This window comes from Chiloscyllium punctatum, chromosome 29 (assembly GCF_047496795.1).
Source record: "Chiloscyllium punctatum isolate Juve2018m chromosome 29, sChiPun1.3, whole genome shotgun sequence".
Taxonomy (NCBI): Eukaryota; Metazoa; Chordata; class Chondrichthyes; order Orectolobiformes; family Hemiscylliidae; genus Chiloscyllium; species Chiloscyllium punctatum.
In genome coordinates this window covers 8,507,091-8,531,341 of record NC_092767.1, presented here as the reverse complement: position 1 = coordinate 8,531,341, position 24,251 = coordinate 8,507,091, and the positions used below count along the sequence as shown (strand labels likewise).

Here is a 24,251-nt window from a genome sequence, read left to right as displayed (position 1 = left end):
AGTATTAAGGTATCCAATGTCCACAGTGCCCAACACTATCGTGCCCAGCCTCACACTGTCTTGTGTTCCAGTGGCCATGTTATAGCATGCAGTCTCACTGTGCCTGGCCTCCACAACAGCCAGTGTTATACTATACAGTCTCAGAGTGCCCAGTTTCACAGTGCCCAGTCTCTCAGTGTTTCCAATGTCTCACCCACCACCCCTACCACCATCACCGAGGTTTACTCTGTCCCAACCTCTAACCCAGCCCCAGTTTTACCAAGTGTCCTGTTTCGGAGATATTCCTCCATGCACTGTACTGCCGTGTTGTCCATGTTGGGGTCAAACTTATTTGCAAAGAAACATCTCTGATGGACCACCCAATGTAGATCTCCTGCCCCATACACACAGACCAAGTGGCGATACCTTCCCGTGCAGGGAGGGTATAGGGCACCCCTCGCAACGTCACCAGCCTCAAAGGACCACTTTACTGCCCGGCCAAGTGTCCTGGTGGCTGCTTGGGTGTACGGGATGGAGCCTGGTACATTGGGCATTCTGTGCAGGGTAGCCCACACATGCTCGTCCGGGCTGTAGGTATCCTCCGACCACTTGAGGAAGGCCTGGATCTCGGCACTGTCAAACACATGGCCAACAAACTCTCTGGAGGCCATGAAGTAGGCACTGCCCATGAAGATGGAGGGGCTGATGTTCGGCTGGTCTTTCAGTTGCGCCGTCAAGATGACTTGGTCGAGGGTATCGTGGTGGTATTGCCAACATTTCTAAAAGACAAGTGTAAGAGAGAGTGAGAGAGATGAGAAAGCAGAAATGATAGCTTTTCAACTTCACCTGTGGCTTTTTCCCTCCCCAACTCCTCTGCACTCTCCTCGCCCCAGCTCCAGCAATATCCATGCACACTCCTTCTCTCAGTTACTCACCTTACAGTGGAGAACAAGGCCATTCAGCCCCTCAGGCCTTTCTCACTCCTATTGCCTAGTGCCAGTCACCTGCCAATTTCCCCATATCCCTGCCTCCCAAACCATCTCCCAATGCTCATTCGCTGAGCAAACATAAAACTCATCCTCAAGCTCTCCCACTGGATCTGGCTTCAAGCTGTGCCCTCTGGTTATAAAGGTTGAGAGCACCAGAAAAATAGATCCTTCAGCCCACCATGTCTGCGCTGGCAAAACAGGCTCCTTGCTACTCCAGTCTCATTTTCCAGCACTGGGAACATTGCCTTTCATGCCTCACCAGTGCAATGGAGACACTTTCCTGTGGTCATCAACTCCTGGAGTGGGACTTGAACACAGAGCTTTTGCCTTAGAGAGAAGGACATGGTGTGCAGGGATATAGTTCTTTGAAAGTTGCATTGCAGATAGACAGGGTGGTGAAGTAGGTGTTTGATACCTTTACCTTCATTGGTCAGGGCATTGAGTATAGGAGTTGGGATGGAATGTTGCAGCTGTAACAGAGATGGATAGAGCTCTGAAAGATAGTGGAATCAAGGGTTATTGGGATAAGGCAGGAACAGGATACTGATTGTGGATGATTAGCCATGATCATAATGAATGGTGATACTGGCTCGAAGGGCTGAATGGCCTACTCCTGCACCTATTGTCTATAAGTAGGAGTATCTTTGATTATCTCTGATATGCCTTTGCCATTACCAAGTGTGATCTATTGTCTGTAGAGGACATTGGTGAGGCCACTTTTAAAATACTGCATACAATTCTGGTCGCCCTTCGAAAGAAAGGATGTTGTTAAACATGAGAGGGTGCTGAAAAGATTTACCAGGATGTTGCCGAGATTGGAGGGCTTGAGCTACAGTAAGAGGTTGAATAGGCTAGGGCTATTTTCCCTGGAGGGTCAGACGCTGAGGGGTATCCTTACAGAAGTTCATAAAATCAGGAGAAGCATGGATAGATGTTGAAATAATCAGCCAGATGATAGTACACTTCACACAGCTTCCTTTATCACATACATGCAAGAAGACTCAACCAGCCGGGTCAAAGCCCACCCTTGCCTGGAGAGTCTGAATCAGGCAGTTGCAATCATACTTTTACACACAAATCAGCGTTCCCCTTTCACGAATTACATTTTGATTTCAAGCCTTAGCAACACAACTGATCAATCAGATCCTGATCTAGGTACGTGACGTTTAGCATTAGATCATTGACCTTAAACTTCTACAACACCTATTGAGTGTTGTTTCAGTCTTCCTGCCTTCTCACTTAATGGGAGCCAGTTTCAGTAAGCTAGCTAGCTTGCTTACGTGCTGGCTGCACTTTTCTGTTGCTGCTCAGAATTGTTTAGCTGACCTCCTTTTCTGTTCTTGCCCCATTTTGATTCCTTCCAGGTCGGCTGTATAGCCAAAGGTCTTTTCCCAACGGTGGGGGAGTCCAAAACTAGAAGCATAGGTTTAAGTTGAGAGGGGAAAGACCTGAGGGATTACTTTTTCACGCAGTGGGTGATGTGTGCCTGGAATGAGCTACCAAGAGGTGGTGGAGGTGGCTGGTACAATGACTATATTTAAAAGGCATCTAGATGTGGACATGAATAGGAATAGGTGAGAGAGATATGTGCTAAAGGCTGGCAAATGGGACTAGGTCAGATTAGGATGACTGGTCAGCGCAGACAGGTTGAACTGAAGGGTCTGTTCCATACTGTATGATGCTGTGACTCCATGCTCTCTGGTTATTGAGGTTTAGAGCACCAAAATAATAAGTTGCCCTTCAGCCCATCGTGTCTGCACTGGTCAAAAAGACCAGCTTCGAACTATTCTCATCCCATTTTGTAGCACTTGGCCCATACCCTTGAGTGTCTCACAAAAGCAATGAAGACACCTTCCTATGGCCATCAGCTCCTGGAGTAGGACTTGAATCCAAAGCTCTTCTCTCAGATTGAAGGACACCACACATTAGGTTCTCTACAGTATGAAAACAGGCCATTTGGCCCAACAAGTCCACACCAATCCTCTGAAGAGCAACCCATCCACACCCATTATCCTACCCAATATTTACCCTTGACTAATGTACCCGAACACTATGGGCAATTTAGCACGACAAATCTACCTGGCCTGCACATCTTTGTGGATTGTGGCAGGAAACCAGAGCACCCGGAGGAAACCCACGCAGACATGGGGAGAATGTGCAAACTCCACACAGACAGTCGCCCAAGGCTGGAATCGAACCCAGGTCTTTGGTGCTGTGAGGCAACAGTGCTAACCACTGAGCCACCGTGCCACCCCTTCTGCAAGACACAAGGCACTTTATTTACATTGTGTCAAAAGATATCTTTTATCCTCGGTCCTTGTGGCATCATGCATGGTAGATATGGATCCTTGGTTACCAAGGGGATGATAGATGGTATGCAGGAATGTGGATGGTGGAACAGGATCAAAAGGGCCAATGGCCTACTCTTGTTCCTTGTATATATGGGAGCAGATTTTCTTTTTCCAACTTACATCGGAACTTGCCATCATCTCATACAAATGTAGTTTAGGCTTCATTTGCATTTCAATTCCTCAGATCTCCCCACCATGCCTCTAACCCAAAATCTTACATTTGCATTCCATTGCACTTGTACAATCGGTGAACAGTGAAGTATATTTCCTTGTCTTCATTACCGAGTGCTCACCCTGTACCTATTGAATAAACCTCACCCCAATCTCCTTTGTTCCAATGGGAGCATCGTTGACCTTTCCAACTGTGCCATCCAACTTAAATCCTGGCACCATTCTGCGAAATCTCCTCCCTGTCCTGAGGGCCCTCACATCGTTTTATAGTCACCGGAAATGACCACAACAATCCAACTGGGGCTAAACCAATTCGACATGCAGCATAACTCAACCATTTATTGGCATCAATGCCTCTATTTATGAAGCCTTCTGCTTTTCTACGCTCTTATGGCCTCCCCCATCTTCTAATGTTGATGAATGTTTATTGCCAGATCCCTCTAATCCTGCGCACTCTTTACGATTGTGCCATTACATTTCTATTACCTCTCCACATCCTTCTCCCAAAACACATCCTTCTCTTCTGTATTCACCTCTGACTGGATGCTGTCTGTTCACTGTGGTGACTCTGGACAATTCACATCATCCTCACCATTTGCCAATCCTCCAGGTTTATCATTGCCCCGAATATGGGTATTTTGCCACATACTCCAAGATTGATATCACTGACATATTGAATAAAAGCAGTCGTCCATTTAGGGCCGAGAAACGGAAACATTTAACTTACAGGATAGTGAAGTTATGGAATTCTGTACCACAGAAAGCTGTAGAGTTTGAGTCATTGAATATTTCCAAGAATGCGATTCACAAATATTTAGGTTTCAAAAGCATCAAAGGCATGGGGAGAAAGCGGTAGTATGGCATTGAGATAGAGGATTAGCCACGATCATATAGTATGGTGGGCCTCATGGAGGGCCAAATCATCTTCTCCTGCTCCGGGTCTTGATGTTTATATGTCCCAGCTGTGTGGATCATTCCCACCTACCAACCTACCAACCTCTCGTCCAAAACAAGATCCATGAATCAGGGCTTGTGTTGTCAATTTCGTTGTTCAGCTGTTTTTATCTAGTGCCTAGAGAAACACTTCATTGAATCCAGTTCAGACAACATTCTCTGCATTCAAATTCTCAGCTACTTCATCAATGCATGATGCGAGGTTGGAGACTTACCTTTTGAAAACCTGCACTGGCTTTGCTTCATTAATTTGATCTAAAGCAGGTTGGTGCGAATTGCAGCCGTAACTACCAGCATGAATGTCAAGTGCATGATATAAAGTAAACTAGGATCCATGTGGTGTGAGCCTCGGAGACCCAGGTTCAAGTCGCTTCTGTTCCAGAGTTGTGCGATAACATCTTTGAACAGGTTCATCAGTAAATGTAAGACCATTAACAAGTCGGGACAGGAGTCGGCCATTTGGTCCCTCAAGCCAGCTTCACTCGGATCGTGGCTGATTCAACATTCCTCAAGTCCATGTTCTTGCCCTATCCCCGTAACGTTTAATTCCCCAACTGAGCAAGAATCTATCCATCTGAGCCTTAAATATATACAAGGACAGCTCTCTGTGGCAAGGAATTCCAAAGAATCACAACCTTCTGAGAGAGGAAATTCCACCTCATCTCAGTCTCAAACTGGTGCCCCTTTATTCTGAGACAATACCCTCCCCCCCCGGACCTGGACTCTCCCATGAGGAGAAACATCCTTTCAGCATTTACCCAGTCAAGCCCCTTAATCCTGTCCATTTCAATGGGGTCACCTCTCATTCTTCAAAACTCCAGTGAGTAGAATCCCGTTTAGCCTTTTGTTTTTTAAGATAATCCCTCCATAATGGGGCCATCCCACTGAACATTCTCTTAACTTCCTCCAATGAAACAACATGTTTTCTGAAATAAGGTGACCAGAAGTGCTCACAGTATTCCAGATGTGCTCTCACAAGCACGTTGCACATTTGCAGTAAGACTTCCTGACTTTTATACTCCAACCCCCCTTCAAATAAGGGCAAACATTCCACTTCAGTTCTAAAGAAAGGTCACCAGACTCGAAACATTGACTCTGTTTTCTCTCTATGAATGCTACCCGACCTGCTGAGTCTATCCAGAAATTTCTGTTTTCGTCCAACATTCCATTAGTCTTCCCAATTACCTGCTGCCCTCGTGTGCAAGCTTTCCATGTTTCATTCACTACTTCCCCCAAGTCCCTTTGTGTTGCAGCTTTCTGAAGCTTTCTCCATTTAAATAATATTCTATTCTTTTGATTTCCCTTCCAAATGAACAATTTCACATTTTCCCACATTGCACTCCATTTGCCAACATTTTTGCCAACTTAACCTATCGATATCTGACTGTAAAGCACATAAGACAACATTTTTTACTGTAACTCGATTATACATGACAGTAATATATCAGCAAGGTTTGAGAAGGTTTGTAGTTCAGGTTGAGGTTCTAGATGTCGGTTTTGCTCACTGAGTTGGAAGGTTCGCTGAAGATGTTGCCTAGTATGGTGACAAAACATCTGAAAATGAACCTTCCAGCTCAACGAGCAAACCTACATCCAGAGTAATAATTCAAGTCAACCTCAGAGTACAACGGGATCTTGATCAGATGGGATAATACGCCGAGGAGTGCCAGATGGAGTTTAATGTCGATAAATGTGAGGTGCTCCATTTTGGAAAGGCAAATCAGGGCAGGAATAATACACTTCATGGAAAAGTCTGGGGAGTGATGATGAAACAAGGGATCGTGGAATGCAGATTCATAGTTTCTTGAAAAAGGAGTCGCTGATAGACAGGGTAGTGAAGAAGTCGTTTGCTACACTTGTCATTATTGGTCAGTGCGTTGTGTGTAGGAGTTGGGAGGTCATGCTGTGGCTGAACAGGACATTGGTTTGGCAATTTCTGGAATACAGCATGCAATTCTGGTCTCCCTGCTATAGGAAGGATGTTGTGAAACTTGAAAAGGTTCAGAAAAGATTTACAAGATGTTGCCAGAGCTGAATGTGGAAATGCAGGAGATTGGTACTAGATGTGGAATAATTGCAGACACAATGGGCTGAATGGCATCCTTCCACAAGAATTCTTTAATTCTGTGACTGGCGCAGAGGGAGATTAACTTCAAGGTTCATGTTATCAGGAGGGACACCAAAGCCCTTAGCTGAGTGGTCAGAAAACTCCCTACTCTTTATTTGAACTAAGGCATAACCTGTCTCCACCACTATCATAGCATAAGTCAGCCATTCGTCCCTTCAAGTCTGCTCCACTATTCAAGAAGATCACTGCTCTTCTGGTTGCAATTTCAATTCCACATTTCTATCGTTTGTCCTGGGGTCCTTATCTTTTTTTTAAAACAAGGTCACCTTGCTCACCCTTTTATAACTTCATCAACTCAGCCTTCACAACTTCGTACAGAAGAGATTTACACAGTGCAACAGCCCTCACAGGGGAAAATAATTCTGCAAGGCATTGGTGAGGCCACTTTTGGAGTATTGGATAAATTTGTGATCGCCCTGCTGTTAGAAGGGTGTTGTTAAACTGCAAAGGATGCAGAATAGATTTACAAAGATGTTGCCAGGACTGCAGTTATAAGGAGAGGCTAGATAGGCTAGGACTTTTCTCACTGGAGTATTGGAGGGTGAAGGGTGACCATATAGAAGTTTATAAAATTGTGGGGGAAATCAATAAAAGTGAATAGCCCCAGGATGGGGGAGTCCAAACCCAGAGGGCATAGGTTTAAGGTGAGACCTGAGGGTGGTGCAAATACGGAGCAAGTTGCCAAAAAGAATTGTTGTAGTGGGTACAATTACAAGATTTAACAGACGACATAAATAGGACAAGTTTAGAGGGATATGGACCAAAGACAGGATAAGGGGACTAGTTCCAATTAGGATACCTGGTTGGCAGAGATGAGTTGGACGAAAGGGTATGTTTCGGTGCTGTAGGACTCTGACGATATCTTATTCTACAGAACATCTTGTCAAACCTACAAGAGAAAGCAATGTCCCATCAACTACCTTATCATGTCCCCTCAGAGAAATTTATACATTTCAAAATGATCTCTCAGATTTCCAAACTTAAATGTGTAAAAGCCAATTTGTTCAACCTTCATCCCTGGGAAAAAGGCAGGTGAAACTTGCTGTCAATGTAATTATTTTATGTTTTAAATGAGAGAAAAATGTACAGACTGATTCTGATGTGGTCTCATCAAGGCCTTGTGTGGCATTCTCTCCACCCCTCAGGTCTGGAAGTGGACTCTACATTTTGAAGAAAAATGTCTGTGTTAATAGACTCTGGACTAGAAAGGACTCTGTTTGTTGGTAATTAACTGTCATATGGTTTGTTGGGCTTATCACCTGCACTGTCTTGCATGTCCCTGGGTCTGGCAGGTCTTACTGTGAGCTGGGAGGCTCGTGGGTCGTCCTGAAAGCTGTCACCCTGAGAGCCGGAGGGTGGGTAGGCCATCCTGTGAACCTGAAGGTTGGTAGGCTGTCCCGAAAGCCGGAGGGTGGGTAGGCCACCCTGATGACAGTCTTCCCGAGAGCTAGATGGTGGGTAGACCATTCTGAGCACCGTCATCCTGAAAAGGGGTAATCGGGATGGGCTGTCCTAGAGGTGGTCGAAAGCTGTATCAGAGCAGCCAAGAGCCAGAAAGCGTGTAGGGGCGGGCTGAGATCCAGAAGGCTTGTGGGCTGCCCTGCACGCTGTCGTCCCAGGGAAGGGGACAGGCTGTCCTAGAGGTGGCCGAAAGGTGTGCCAGGATAGCCATTGGCCAGATGGCGCATCGGGGTGGGTGAGAGCCCAATGGTACGTAGGGGCAGACCGAGAGCAAGAAGGTGGGTAGCCGTCCTCAGCGCTCTCACCCCAGGTGGGTAGTGGGGCGGGCAGTCTTAGAGGTGGTCGAAAGGTGTGTCAGGGCAGACCGAGAGCCGGAAGGCACGTGGTGGGGGCTGCTATAGAGTGGTCGGAATTTGGGAGGGACGGGGGCTTGCTGGGTCTGCATTATCTGCACTTTTTAACGTAACAGGATTGTCTTATGCATAAATGTCATTGTTGCTGTCTTTTCATATTTGAAACTGGGATTTGTGGTTTGTCCTCAATTCCCTGTAAACTGGTTGAACGGTAGGGTTTGGGGCCAAGCTTTGCTGCTCCTCTCCCTTGTAAAATTGCTGTTGTATACAGCTGTAAATGTTAACTGTTGTGCTGTAACCTCTTTTTTGGTACTTGTTTAATAAAATAAAAAAAACAGGGGAATGCTCCTCTCCCTTGTAAAATTGCTGTCTCTTGTATACAGTTGTAAATGTTAACTGTTTTTGTAAACTGTTTCATAAAATTTATAAACAGGAGATTCAGAGGTCTTCTTGATTTAGGGGACTGACTCTGTGCTGGCTGGGTCACAGTCAGTGTGTTACTGTTGGTTTCTGCTTGTTTTTTGTGTGGGGGAAACCTGATTCCTGAACTGGCTGAATTATTTCGCCAGTTTGTTAACTGGCATTCCTTTACTGAGGACTGACTGTTAAACTCCTGATGCACATACTGTGTTTCAGGTGTAACTCAGTTCTCATTAGGGGACTGTTGTTTCACTGACTGGTTATAGTCTGTGTGTTACTCTTCTTCACTTTTGAGAAAAGGACAATGTTAATTTTGTGGTAGGGCTTAGCCCTTGGACTCTAGTTTTGTTTTTTGTATGTGTCCTCACTGTTTGGACTGAGCCCTTGTAGAAGACATACATTTTACCAGAGGAGCTGTTCCTGTGGGAAGGTCTAGCTCTGAGACTGGGCCTCTGAAGATTGAACACCTGTGTGTGTGCTGGGAGGTGAGCATTTGCTGTATCCTGGAGTTTGGGAGAAGACCTTCCTTTCAGGAGTGGACCAAAACCCCTGTGAGTTAACCACCTTTACAATGTACTGTGTTCCTGTGAGTGGGCCTGGCTCTCCAAGGATGTGCCAGGACTCCATGGAGACTGAACACCTGTGTGCTGTGGGGTGTGCATTTGCTGCCTTTGGGAGTGGACTCTTACCTTGGTTGTAGACCTTGTTTTTAGCAGTGGACTCTATTTCTGACAACACATGTAAACTGGAGTGGACTCTGTTCCTGAGAACTGTATTTTTTTTTGAAGACTCACTATTTGGACTCTGTGTACCAGAAAGGACTCCATTTTTTCACAATTAACTATTGTGTTTCTTGTTGGGCTTATCACCTGCACTGTCTTGTGTGTCCCTGGGTCTGGCAGGGCTTACTGTGAGCTGGGACATTCATGGGTCGTCCTGAAAGCTGTCACCTGGAGAACCAGAGGGTGGGTAGGCCACCCTGATGCCAGTTGCCCCGAGAGCCAGTAGGTGGGTAGGCCATTCTGAGCGCAGTCGTCCTTAGAAGGGGTAATCTGGATGGGCTGTCCTACAGGTGGTCGAAAGGTGTGTCAGGCCGGACTGAGAGTCGGAAGGCGCGTAGGGGCGGGCTGCCTTAGAGTGGCCAGAAGGTGGGAGGGATTTAGGTGGGGGGTGGGGGGTGGAGGCTTGCTGGTTTTTTGGGGGTCTGTATTGTATGCACTGTTTCTTACACAGTTGGACTCTCTTATATGTACGGAATGTCATTGTTACTGTTCGTAATGATTGAAACTGGGATTTGAGGTTTGTCCTCCTTTCCCTGAAAACCGGTTGAATGTCAGGGTTTGGGGCTTGGCTTTGTCATTCCCCTCCCTTGTAAAATTGCTGTTTCTCTGTATACAGCTGTAAATGTAATTGTTTGTATAAACTGTGAATTGTTTAATAAAATAGAAATAAACAGGACTGTCTGTTTCCTTTCTTCCTGGTGATGGAATATAAATTGTGAGGAGCAATTATAAATGTTGTCTGCGAAAATCACAAAGCTGAATCATGAAAGAGGAAGGGGAGTGTAGGTTAAGCTAGATATACTTGTACAAACAGTTATAAGCATCTGTTTCCCACTTCTGCAAAAACAAAAACCACAATCAAGAGGTCATAAGGCTCCGTGTGGACGAAGAATGAGAGGAAATGTTGCTTTCGCAAGCAAGGAAGCAGATGGCAGTGAAGGTAGATATACGCTAACAATAGACCACAGAGGGATGTGGTGAAATGGCCAAGCAAAACCTGTACTGTTACGCACAAGGCCAGATAAGGCAAGAGATAAACAAGAGGAATGGGCGCTGGGTTTAGAGTAGTGGGAGGAGGGAAAGGGAAATGAATTGTATCAAGGGTTTGTACTGTGTGCCTACCTTGTAGATACCACTCTTGCAAGAGTATATCAGATGATACTGCTGCAGCAGATCTTGTCTTGCACTGAAATTATTGAAGTGAGTGAGTTCTATTTCCCATATAAATTAAGATTTACACACTTGTTGTTTTTCACTGCATCTGACACCTACACACATGACATGGGTACAAGGGAAAAATAAGCATGACTGCTGTCGGGTGGTAGTGGAAGAAAAATAAACAGGCATGTCAAGGGATCTGCTCACTGAGAGCTGGCTCTAGGGGAGCTGGATCAGCATATGAAGGACTCTTCAATCCTCTCGAGGAGAGGAGACTGACTTCGAAACAGCTTCAGTGTGTCTTATGTGCTGCTGTTGGTGTCCTCTACTGAAAAGGAGTTTCAAATTTTTTTTCATGGTTTGTTGTGATTGTTTTCTGGGGTTTCTTTCTGCTTATTTCTGTTAATTTGAAGCTGTGCTCAGCTGCACAGGCAGCTACTACCACCACTGCTGCTACAGTCTGGGCCTGCTCCTCCAACTGAAGCCTGGACCGCGCCTGCACCCCTGCTGCTGCTGCCTGGGCCTACCTACACCTGGGGACGACTTTGATTGCTACTCCTGAGGCTGCTTCCGAAAAAAAATAAACAGGATGATCAGATGTTCAGTTCACTCTGAGCTGGCTCTGAGGAAGCTGGATCCATGTCAAGGACTCCATGTGTAAACAAAATGGTGAGTTGGTGACTGGATAATGGCCTCTGTGAAGTTATTCCTGATGTAGGGGTTTCCTGCTCCTCTGATGCTGCCTGACCTGCTGTGCTTTTTCAACACTGCTCTAATCTTGACTGTAATCTCCAGCATCTGCAGTACCCACTTACAGTCAAAGAGATGTACAGCATGGAAACAGATCACCGGTCCAAATTGTCCAGGCTGACCAGATATCCCGACCCAATCTAGTTCCACCTGCCAGCACCCGGCCTATATCCCTCCAAACCCTTCCTATTCATATACCCATCCAAATGCCTCTTAAATGTTGCAATTGTACCAGTCTCCACCACATCCTCTGGCAGCTCATTCCATACACGTACCACATTCTCCATGAAAATGTTGCCCCTCAGGTCTCTTTTATATCTTTTCCCTCTCAACCGAAACCTATGCCCTCTAGTTCTGGACTCCCCGACCCCAGGGAAAAGACTTTGTCTATTTATCCTATCCATGCCCCTCATAATTTTGTTAACCTCCTATAAGGTCACCCCTCAGCCTCTGATGCTCCAGGGAAAACAGCCTCAGCCTGTTCAGCGTCTCCCTTTAGCTCCAATCTCCAACCCTGGCAACATCCTTGTAAATCATTTTGGAATCCTTTCAACATCTTTCCAATAGGAAGGAGACCAGAATGGCATGCAATATTACAACAGGGCCTAACCAATGTCCTGTACAGCCACAAATGACCTCCCAACTCCTGTACTCCATACTCTGATCAATAAAGGAGCATATACCAAACGCTGCCTTCACTATCCTATCAACCTGCAACTCTGCTTCAAGGAGCTAGGAACCTGCACTCCAAGGTTTCTTTGTTCAGCAACACTCCCAAGGACCATTAAATGTTTAAGTCCTGCTAAGATTTGCTTTCCCAAAATGCAGCACCGCACATTTATCTGAATTAAACTCCATCTGCCATGTCTCAGCCCATTCGCCCATCTGGTCCAGATCTTGTTGTAATCTGAGGTAACCCTCTTCACTGTCCACTACACCTTCAATTTTGGTGTCATCTGCAAACTTACTAACTGTACCTCTTATGCTCGCATCCAAATCATTTATGTAAATGACAAAAAAATAGAGGGCCCAGCACCGATCCTTGTGGCACTCCACTGGTCACAGGCCTCCAGTCTGAAAAACAACCCTCCACCACCACCGTCTGTCTTCTACCTTTTGAGCCAGTTCTGTCTCCAAATGGCTAGTTCTCCCTGTATTCCATGAGATCTAACCTTGCTAATCAGTCTCCCATGGGGAACCTTGTTGAATACCTTACTGAAGTCCATATAGATGACATCTACTACTCTGCCCTCATTAATCCTCTTTGTTACTTCTTCAAAATTCACCCAGACAATCTCTGACACCTTTCCCCTTCCTGGACCTCTCCATCTCTGGCAACCGACTAACCGCGGACATCTACTACAAACCCACAAACTCCCACAGCTACCTGAAATACACCTCCTCCCACCCTACCCCTGTAAAAACATTATCCCTTATTCTCTGCCTCTGCTGCATCTGTTCCCAGGAGGACCACTTCCATCACAGAACATCTCAGATGGTGTCCTACCTCCAAAAAACTACAACTTCCTCTCCCACATGGTTGACAATGCTCTCCAGTGCATCTGCTTCATTTCCTGTACCTTCATCCTTAAACCACACCCCTCCCAACACAACAGAGACAGTACCCCTTGGTCCTCACCTTCTACCCCACCAACATCCAGATACATTGCATTATCCTTCACCACTTCTGCCACTTACAAACAGACCGCACCATTAGGGACATATTTTCCTCTGCACTCCATCTGCATTTCAGAGACCATTCCCTCTGCAACTACCTTGTCAGATTCACACCCCCTACCAACCCACCCTCCCCTCCTGGCACCTTCCCTGTCCTCTGGAAGAAGTGCAAAACCTGTACCCACACCTTCCCCCTCACCTCAGTCCAAGGCTCCAAAGGATCCTTCCACATCTGACAGAAGTGTACTTGTACCTCCACCAATGTTATCTACTGCATCCATTGCACCTTATGTGGTCTCCTCTACATCGGGGAGACAGAACTCTGACTTGTGGATTGTTTCAGAGAACATCTCTGGGACACCCACACTCACCAACCAACCCCACCGCCTCTGGCTGAATACTTTAACTTTCCCCTTCTGGATTGATGGTGCTGGAAGAGCACAGCAGTTCAGGCAGCATCCAAGGAGCTTCGAAATCGACGTTTCGGGCAAAAGTCCACTAATCCAGAATCTGGTTTCCAGCGTCTGCAGTCATTGTTTTTACCACTTTAACTCTCCCTCCCACCAAGGGCATGCAGGTTCTGGGCCTCCTCCATCACCAAACCCTTACCAGCTGACGCCTGGATATTCCACCTTGGAATCCTGCAACCAGGCAGATCATTGTTGATTTCACTAGTTTCCTCATTTCCCCACCCCAACTTATCACAGTCCCAAGCCTCCAACACAGCACCACCCTCCTGACCAGTCCACCTTCCTTCCCACCTGTCCACTCCACCTTCCACAACCCCCACCCCCCCCCGCCACATACCTTCATCTGTCTATCACTTTTCCAGCTTCCTTCCACCCCCAGCCCCACACCCTTCCCACTTATCTCTCAGCCTCCTGGCCCACAAGCCTCATTCCTGATGAAGGGCTTATATCCGAAACATTGATTCTTCTGCTCTTCAGATACTGCCTGAGCTGCTGTGCTTTTCCAGTGCCACATTCTTGTCTCTGATCTCCAGCATCTGTAGTCCTCACTTTCTCCTCCACTCTTAACCTACCTACATTCCTGTATACTCTCGTAATCAGTCTATATCCCTCCTTATCCCAGGCCCAGCCCTCTCTTTTTACGCCATCCCTTTCACCTGACCGTCTTCCTTTCCACCCATCTGCTCCCCCCCCACCCACTGTCCAATCACAGCCACCTCCTCCCTGCATCCACCAATCGTCATCCCACCCACCTTTCCCCAGCCCCACACCCCCATTTTGTCTGCAGCCCCTTCCTCTCCCTGGGTTCTGATGAAAGTTTCCGACCTGAAACATCAATTGCCCTTCTACTCTGTTTGCAGCTGAACTCTCCAACTCCTCTCTATTCCTTTGTACGTTCTGAACCTCTCTCCATGCAGTTGAACAATTTTAACAACCTTGTCTCTCTTTGTACAGTCGGGAGTGAAGGACTGGAAGAGAGAGAGAGGGATGATGGAGGGAGGGAGGATGGAAAACACTTGGATGGAGAGAGGCCCAGCAGACAGGAATGCGGTTACATTTTTGAACCCTGGTGCAGGATCTGACTCAATCACGTTGAAGCCGTTCAGAGCTCTGAGGCTGCGGACTATCTCCCGGTTGGTCTTCAGGGGGAAGTCTTGGACACACACGTTGATGAAGTACCTCCAGGGGACAGGGCTCTCCAGCAGCTCCTTCATGCAGTTGAGATCTGCCTGAACTCTGCTCCAGCCAGATTAGGTGACCCACTCCAGCTTGGCTGCGACAAAGACATTGTGGAAACACGAAGCGATGGCCCGAACGGCCGCATGAAATTGACTCAGGGATTTGCGGTCCACGTGGATACAGTAGACATTCTGTGGGGCGTAAATGCTCCGTAGAAGCCTCTCGAACATCTCAATGCTCTGGTGGATGGCCATGGAGTAAGCCAAGGGGAAGTGTTCCTCCTCAGGGCTCAGGGGGACAGTGATATACTTGCGGGCCCTCACAAACGATCTGCAATTTCGGGTCATGTTCAGATAATCTCCCTCAGTGACGGCCTGGTGCTTGAGGGGGATAGTAATGGAGTTGAGGAGGGCCCTTTCCACCTCCTGCCTGTCCCCCTGGATGATCTGCCAGCAGGTGGAGTTCTCCTCGACCAGCAGGAGGTGTTCCTGCATTGGACTGGCGCCTGGTTTCACCAGCCTGAGGGTCAGCCGGCTCCCTCCTCTCTGGACCAGCAGCCATTGGCACAACAAGACCACACTGAGCACACACAGCGCTGATCTGAGGCACGACCAGTGGGCATAACGCTGGCTCAGCTTGGGCATGGCACTTTCCAGAGGGCAGTGTCCCCAGCCTACAGGCGATAGGCAAACGCAGAATGGATGCTCTCTGTGCTGGGCAGCACTGCCTTCACTAGACCGTGCGGAAGGAGTGACTGCAATTTGCTGGAGAGGTCGCCCCAGCCAGTCCCCTGTCCTTGTTAGACTCTTGTCTTTCCTTTTCCTCAAGATTCAACGAAAAACTCCGACTTTCACTCCCTCTCCCCCCGGAACTGCTCTCCCTCTGGAATTCCTCTCCCACTTTAACACCTCTCCCTCTATCTGTGACCCCTTTGTAACCCCTCTCCCTCTATAATCCTTCTCCCTTTGTAATCCCTCTCCTCCACTAACTCATCCCTCTCCCTCAGTAACTCCTCTCTTGTTCCTCCTCTCTTTCTGTCCCTCTGTAACTCCTCGTTCTCTCTCTCTGTCTCACTAACTCCTCTCCCTCTCCCTGTCTCTCTCAGTAACTCCTCCCGCCCTCCTCTGGATGAAACCCAGCCAATGTTCCGTTGTTTCTCTCTCGGAGTCCGGGCTCCCCTCGCTCCTGTCTGCCTGCTTGGCTACAGGCGTTTCCTTTCCCGGTCTCTGCTTCTCTCCAGCCGTTCCTGGACCGGTGTCGCACGGGTGAAGTAAAGGAGAGGATCGCGATTGGAGAACCTACTACCAGAGAGAACACAGAGCCAGCCAAGTCCAATAACCCACGCCCCAGCCTGGGCTGAGATGCTCTTTCAGGAAGGAACCTTCCATCGAGCCCACAACAATGTGGGAGGGGTAACCCTTGGATGAAGAGAGAACCAGAAGACGGGAAGGTGGTTACCTGTTTGTACTGTGACTCTTAACTGCCCTCTGGGCTATTAGGGATGGGCAATAAACACTGGCCTGGCCAACGGTGCCCCCATCCCATGAATTTATTTGTAAAAAGGTAACAATAGTAAGTCAAATTAAATCAAACTTCACCACCCGTCATCTCTCTCTCTCTCTGATGCGAAATTGGAGTTATGGTGATTTGACCGTTCATAATAAAGCTGTGAATCTGAGCACAGCAAGTTGATATGGATCCAAAAAAAAATCCCCTGGCCAAGAGTGGCTCAGAGGTTAGCATTGTTGGAGCACAGTACCAGGGACCAGAGTTTGATTCCAGCCTTGGGTGGCTTTGTGGAGTTTTGCATGTTGTCTGCTTGGGTACCCTTCGGGTGCTCTAATTTCAAAGATGTTCAAGTTAGATGGATTGGCCATGCTGAATTGCCCATAATGTCCAGGGATGTGCAGGCTAGGTGGGTTACCACAGCCACACACACACACACACACACACACACACACACTCTGCAGGTTTAGGCAATGCTCAATCTAATGCAACATCCTGGTGGTTCTCCTTTGCACCCCCTCCAGTACAATCACATCCTTCCTATAATGCGGTGACCAGAACTGCACACAGTATTCCAGCTGTGGTCTCACCAAAATCCTGTAAAGCTCCAACATGACACCTCCCTGCTCATGTATTCAGTGGCTTTGATCCTTCTTAATTCCCTTACCTGCCTATCCTGCTGCCTTCACGGATGGCTGGAACACACAAACCAGGATCCGTCTAATCTTCTGTGCTTGCCAGGGTCCTCCTATTTAACGTGTACTCCCTTGCCATGTTAGTCCTCCGGAAATGCATGTCACAGAAATTTTGGCATTCAGTAGCACAGAATGGAGAAAAAAAACGACTAGCAACAAGAGATGGCATCTTTTAAACATTGTAACTGTGCCCACATACATTACTTCATCTGGAAGTTCGTTCCATCACAAACCACTCTGGGAAAAAAGAGTTGCTCCTCAATCTTTAAATCTTTTTCCTCTGACCTTACAAACATGGCCCTGAGTCTGAACTCCCCCACACTAGGGAAAAGATCCTTGTCATTCACCTTATCAATCACTGTCATGATTTTATAAACCTCAGCAAGGTCACCCCTCAATTTCCTATGCTGCAGTGAAAAACACATACAGTTCTGATGTGGATCCTTCAGAGAGGGGACAAAAAATGTTTACCAGGACGTTGTCTGGAATGGGGGATTTTACCTGTGAAGAAAGATTGGATAGACTGGGTTTGTGTTCACTGGAATGCAGGAGGTTGAGGGGCGACCTTATAGAAGTTTATAAGATTGTGAATGGCATGGATAGGGTGGAAAGTATGAGGCCTTTTCTCAGGGTGGAAGAGTCAGTTACTTGGGGACACAGGTTCAAGGTGGAGGGGTCAGGGGGTGTTTAAAAGAGATATGTGAGGCATGTTTATCATGGAAAGGGTGGTGAGTTCATGGAACACACTGCCAGAACAGACAATGGAAGCAGACACAATTGGAGTTTTCAAGAAGCATCCAGCAGCAGGCATGAATAGGAAGGGAACAGGGGAATACGGATCCTGTAAGTGAAGACAGTTTTAATATGGAAGGCAAAATGTGTCAGTGCAGGCTTGGAGGGTTGAAGGGCCTGTTCCTGTGCTGTAATGTTCTTTGTAAAATGTCCCCAGCCTCTCCAGTCTATTTTTATATCTCAAACCCTGTACTCCTGGCATCATCCTGGTCAATCTTTTCTGAACCGTCTCCATTTTAATAATATCCTTCCTACAGCAGCGTGAGCAGAACAGGACACAGTCTTCCAGAACTGGTCTTACCAACTTCCTGTCCAACCTCAGCACACCATCCCAACTCCAATATTCAGAGAGCTGAACAATGAAGGTCATCACACTCCAGCAGGTATTGTTTCACCCTGACTCACCTAGTAACTGTCCACATCTCGCTGGGACACTGATGTGAAACATCTTGGCTCTTTGACTGATTCGACCAAGTCTCATTTCCTACTGTTCCTGTGTATCCCTCAGAACAGGAATGTAATGTGCATTCCCATGGCAACATCACAATGGCATACTTGTTTGTGGATTCACATGAGGTGGGCATCACTGACTGGGACAGCCTTGTTACCCATCCCCCGAATCTCTCCGGCATAAATGATAAGGAACTCTCCTCTTTAACTCCACTGTCCTTGTGTTTTAAGAATCCTGACTACAAATGCAAAGTCACATGGGAGAGAGTTCCAGGATTCTGTCCCAGAAAAACTGAAGGAAGGATGATTATTTTCAAAGTTGGGATTAAGGGTGAAGTGGAGAGTAACTGCAGAAGGAGTAGTGTTGCGTCATATTGCTGGCCTTGTCTTCAAGGTGATATTGATGTTGGGTTTACAAGGTGCTGTTCAGGGACCTTTCCTGAATTACTCTAGTAAATCTACAACAGGTATAACATTGTTTCCTAGGAAAAATGGACAGGATTCATCAGAGAAGGGAAAGGCAAATTGCTCAAAGTCTCATGAGATGATAACATGGAGGGCCCAAGCAGCTGAAGGCCGGTGGAGTGATGGAATTAGGGGATGGCCAAGAGGCTGGAATCGCAGGAGGGCTGACATCATGGAGTGATAATGAGCATTGATGTGACAGCTAAGAGAGGGTTATTGGGACTGGCGAAGGTTTCAGAGATAGGGTGGGGTGTAGGGTGCGGAGGAGGTTCAGGAGATAGAGAAGGTGTCAGGGCTGGATGAGGTTACAGAGATAGGGAGGAGTGTACTGGGTGGAGGGGGTGACAGAGTCATAGAGATGTACAATGCAGAAACAGTCCCATCAATCCAACACGTCCATGCCAACCAGTTCTCCTAACCTAATCTTGACTCAATTGAGGAGAAAGTGAGGACTGCAGATGCTGGAGATCAGAGCTGAAAATGTGTTGCTCGAAAAGCGCAGCAGGTCAGGCAGCATCCAAGGAGCAGGAGAATCGACGATCAGGCATGAGCCCTTCTTCAGGAATGAGGAAAGTGTGTCCAGCAGGCTAAGATAAAAGGTAGGGAGGAGGGACTTGGGGGAGGGGTGTTGGAAATGCGATAGGTGGAAGGAGGTCATAGTGAGGGTGATAGGCTGGAGTGGGAGTGGGGGTGGGGGCGGAGAGGTCAGGAAGAAGATTGCAGGTTAGGAAGGCGGTGCTGAGTTTGAGGGATTTGACTGAGACAAGGTGGGGGAAGGGGAAATGAGGAAACTGGAGAAATCTGAGTTCATCCTTTCTGGTTGGAGGGTTCCTAGGCGGAAGATAAGGTGTTCTTCCTCCAACCGTCATGTTGCTATGGTCTGGCGATGGAGGAGTCCAAGGACCTGCATGTCCTTGGTGGAGTGGGAGGGGGAGTTGAAGTGTTGAGCCACGGGGTGGTTGGGTTGGTTGGTCCGGGTGTCCCAGAGGTGTTCTCTGAAATGTTCCGCAAGTAGGCAGCCTGTCTCTCCAATATAGAGGAGGCCACATCGGGTGCAGCGGACGCAATAAATGATGTGTGTGGGGGTGCAGGTGAATTTGTGGCAGATATGGAAGGATCCCTTGAGGCCTTAGAGGGAAGTAAGGGGGGAGGTGTGGGCGCAAGTTTGCATTTCTTGCAGTTGCAGGGGAAGGTGCCGGGAGTCGAGGTTGGGTTGGTGGGGGGTGTGGACCTGACGAAGGAGTCACGGAGGGAGTGGTCTTTTCGGAACGCTGATAGGGGAGGGGAGGGAAATATATCCCTGGTGGTGGGGTCCGTTTGGAGGTGGCGGAAATGATGGCGGATGATATGCTGTATATGGAGGTTGGTGGAGTGATAGGTGAGGACCAGTGGGGTTCTGTCCTGGTGGCGATTGGAGGAGCGGGTCTCAAGGGCAGAAGAGCGGGAAGTGGAGGAGATGCGGTAGAGGGCATCGTCGATCATGTTCGGGTGGAAAATTGCAGTCTTTGAAGAAGGAGGCCATCTGGGTTGAACGTAGATGAGCAGATGCACCAGAGACGAAGGAATTGGGAATATGAAATGGCGTTTTTATAGGGGGCAGGGTGGGAGGAGATGTAGTCTAGGAAGCTGTGGGAGTCGGTTGGTTCATAGTAAATGTCCGTGTTGATTCGGTCGCCCGAGATAGAAATGAAATGGTCTAGGAAGGGGAGGGAGGAGTCTCAGACGGTCCAGGTGAATTTGAGGTCAGGGTGGAAGGTGTTGGTAAAGTGGACGAACTGTTCAACCTCCTCGTGGGAGCACGAGCCAGCGCCGATACAGTCATCGATGTAACGGAGGAAAAGGTCGGGGATGGTGCCAGTGTAGCTGCGGAAGATGGACTGTTCCACATATCCTACGAAGAGGCAGGCATAGCTGGGGCCCATGGGCACCCACATGGGCACCCAAGTAGCCACCAATGTCAGGCTTCCCAGTCTATAGCTTCTCTCAGCTTTAAAGCATCACCTTTTCATTCTGAGGCTATGTCCTCTGGTTCTAGTCTCTCCTACTCGTGGAAACACCTTTCCATATCCAGTCTACCATGGGGTCTCAGTATTCTGTCAGTTTCAATCAGATCTCCCTCACTCTTTTGAACTCCATTGAGTCCAGACCCAGAGTCCTCAGCCACTCCTCATGTGACAAGCCTTTCATTCCTGGGATCATTCTTATAAAATGCTTCAGGAATGCTCTTAACTTACTATTGTGAGAGATGACATTACACTGAATTATATATTTTGACTGCAGGCTATAAAACTACCGAACTTTAGCAGCAAGCTATGTTAGTGTCCCTTTCTCACTGACTGCTGCTGCTATCTTCTCAACAGTTTGAAGGGTCTATGATGTGTAGATACTAAACAGTCCAAACTGAGTATACACATCTCTCTGTAATGAGAACAACCCATGGTCTACTCAGACTATGTGGACTTTACCTTTACCTTCACCAAGCATACATTAATATGATTAAGAAAACATTTACTCAACAACAGGAATGTTGGATGATTACAAAAATAACTTGGTCCACATATATTTTGCCTGAACCATGGTTGTTACCATATAACCAAAAACAATTATACATGAGGAAATCTAAACCTAGTTTATTCATCCTAGAAGTGTGTTGCAATTCGGTTCTTTCTGTTTTCTTGTCTTTGACAGTGCATTACCCTCTAATGTAGGTATGCCTGCGCTCATGTATGTTCACCCTGTTCTATGTCCTTGTCTTTCTCTTCATCTTCACTCTCAGAAGATTACTGCTGATCCCCTATTTCCTCTGCCTACAGTCCACACCCTGTTTGTCGACTGCACTTGAGAAAGGCATAGTGCCCCATTTCTGATCGATACTGCAATGCCCCACTGGAGCTTCCAACTCATCTTGAAGTGGTTGAGTTATGATTGTTCAACTATGGCCCTGGTGGAAGCATGGGCAGTATTATATCTTCATTTTGCCGTTGCCTCAGGGACGCACTAGCATCTTGATAACATTCATAGACCCTTATTTCAAGGAGATTGGAGTGTAAGAGCAGGGAATACTTACAGGTGAGACCACATAGAGCCATACAACACAGAAACAGACCGTCCGGTCCAACAAAGCCTTGCCGAACATTATCCCAAACTAAACACGTTCCACCTGCCCGCTCATGGCCCAGAGCCCTCCAACCCTTTCCCACTCATGTACTTATCCAAATGTCTTTTAAACCTTATAATTGTACCCACATCCTCCCTTTTCTCAGGAAATTCATTCCACGTGCGAACCACCCTATGCATAAAGAAAGTTCCTCATCTTTTTAAAATCTCTTTCCTCTCACTTTAAAAATGTGCCCCCTCGTCTTGAAATGCCCACCCTTGGGAAAAGACAACGAGCATTAACTCTATCCATACCCATCATTCTTTTATAAACTTCTATCAGTCTCGAGTAATGTGGGCAGGTTTGGTCCCTTTGTTTGGGGAAATTTCATTGGAGGCAGTTGAGAGAAGGTCTACTAGGCTAATCCCCAGAGAGCAGGGATTGTCTAAATAGCAAATGCTAAACAGGTTGGGAGTCTACTCACTGGAACTTAGAAGAATGATCTAATTGAAAAATATGGAATTCTTGAGGGGTTTTATAGGGAAAATGCTGGGAGGAGGTTTCTCATCATGGGGGAGTCGAGGACCAGAAAGCATGGTCTCAGAATCAAGGGTTGCCAGTTTAAGACTGAAACGAGGAAGAATTTCTTCTCTTTGTGTCTTTGGAAGTCCTTGTCACAGTGCCTGTGGGGGCAGAGTCCTTGTGTATATTTTAGGCTGAGATGGATAGATTCTTGATCAGTCAGGGAATCAAGGCTTCCAGGGAAAGCACAGGAAGGTGAAAGTGAGGAATGTTGGATCAGTCACGATCCTATTGAATGGTGGAGCAGGATCAAGAGCTTAAGGGCCTACTCCTGTTCCTGTTTCTTATGGCATTATTGTCATGTGGCCATCCTGAGCACTAACCCACTGTTCTGGAAATCATGGTGTCGAATACTACCACAGCTGATGGTGAAATATGAAATCAATAAAATCTGGATTTAAAAACTAGCCTATGACGACCATATAACCATGTTGATTCTCAGATTACAGGTTTATTAGTGAAACTCCAGATCCATGGCAATTATGTTGGCTCTTAACTGACATCTGAAATAGTCAAGTAAGACACTCAGTTCAAAGGTAATAATGGATGGAAAACAAATGGCAGCCTTACCAAAAAAGCCATATCCCTGGAGAGAATAATTAGAAAAGAAAAACATGTTATGAACCAAATTTAGAGAATTTTTCATTTAATTCCCTGCAGCTCTTCTTCTGTGGCCCAAAGTCTTTGGAAGGAGGCAGGATCTCAGGACTTGTCTTCTACATCAACATCATGGCAGCTCCAAGACAGTCTGAAACAATCCCCAAACTCTGGCATCGATGGTTCCATGTAAGTTAAACATTGTTGAAGTGACAAAACCTTTCCACTCTCCAGCTCTGCAGATTGGTGATAGGGCAGTCTGAAAGCAACATGGGTACAGGCTATGGCACCCTACAGCTGGGGGAAGGTAGTAATGGCAGAGAATCCCACTGCCCGGGTTGCTTGGCTCTCCTTGTTATGGGTGAATGATATAAACAAGTCTAATCTGGAGAAAGAGGCATCAGTGACAGCTTGGATGTATTTGCAGGTTGCCTCAACTGGGAGATGCTACAAAAGACCCGATGTAAAATATCTATGTGTGTAAAATGTATGGGATTTCGAACTAATGACAAATATATTTTGTCCTAATTATTTGAAAGCACTTAATAATTATCCAGGTATGTCTTTCTGGAACCTTGACTTAAAGGTGGAATGTGCCTCCTGGAATATTAATGGTTATTTGTTATATTGTGCTTGTTTGTAAGAAAAATCATTGATAGATTTTGTTCTGAGCAAGGATCACTGGACCCAAAACATTAACTCCTGATTTCTCTCCTCAGATGCTGCCAGACCTGCTGAGTTTTTTTTTGTTTTTGGAATGACTGCAGTTTTTGAATAGGAAATGGGACTTTATTTTGTGTTTTGAAATATTTTATAATATATTGCAAATAGAAAGGAAAACAAAGAACTGCAGATGGAACTGGAGATCTGAAAGAACCAAATTCAAATCATGCTTGAGAAATTCAGAGGCTCTAGTAACATCTGTGCCAAGAGAAACACAGTTCACACTGAGTCTAGTGTGACTGTTCCTCAGAACTCTGTTTCTCTTTCCACGGATGCTGTCAGACCTGCTGAGTTTCTCCAGCATTTTGGATGTTTGTTTTGATTTCCAACATCACCAGTTTTTGCCTTTAGTCAGATCTGAAGATAAAGCCGTTCATATCTGTGTCTTAGGGCACACTGTTCACAAGTAATCCATGGCTGATACATTAAACAATAAAGACATTTGAGAGTGCAGGTGGGAGACAATTTAAAACAAGGAAAAAGAGAAAGTGCTGAGGGAATGCAGCAAGTTTGCAGTGTCTG

At 46.7% G+C, this 24,251-nt stretch overlaps 1 pseudogene; it reads right to left on the bottom strand.

Annotated features, from left to right (window-relative positions):
- Positions 1 to 215: 215 nt before the first annotated feature.
- Positions 216 to 15,466, bottom strand: LOC140454385 (beta-1,3-galactosyl-O-glycosyl-glycoprotein beta-1,6-N-acetylglucosaminyltransferase 3-like; annotated as a pseudogene).
- Between the last annotated feature and the right edge of the window lie 8,785 nt (positions 15,467 to 24,251).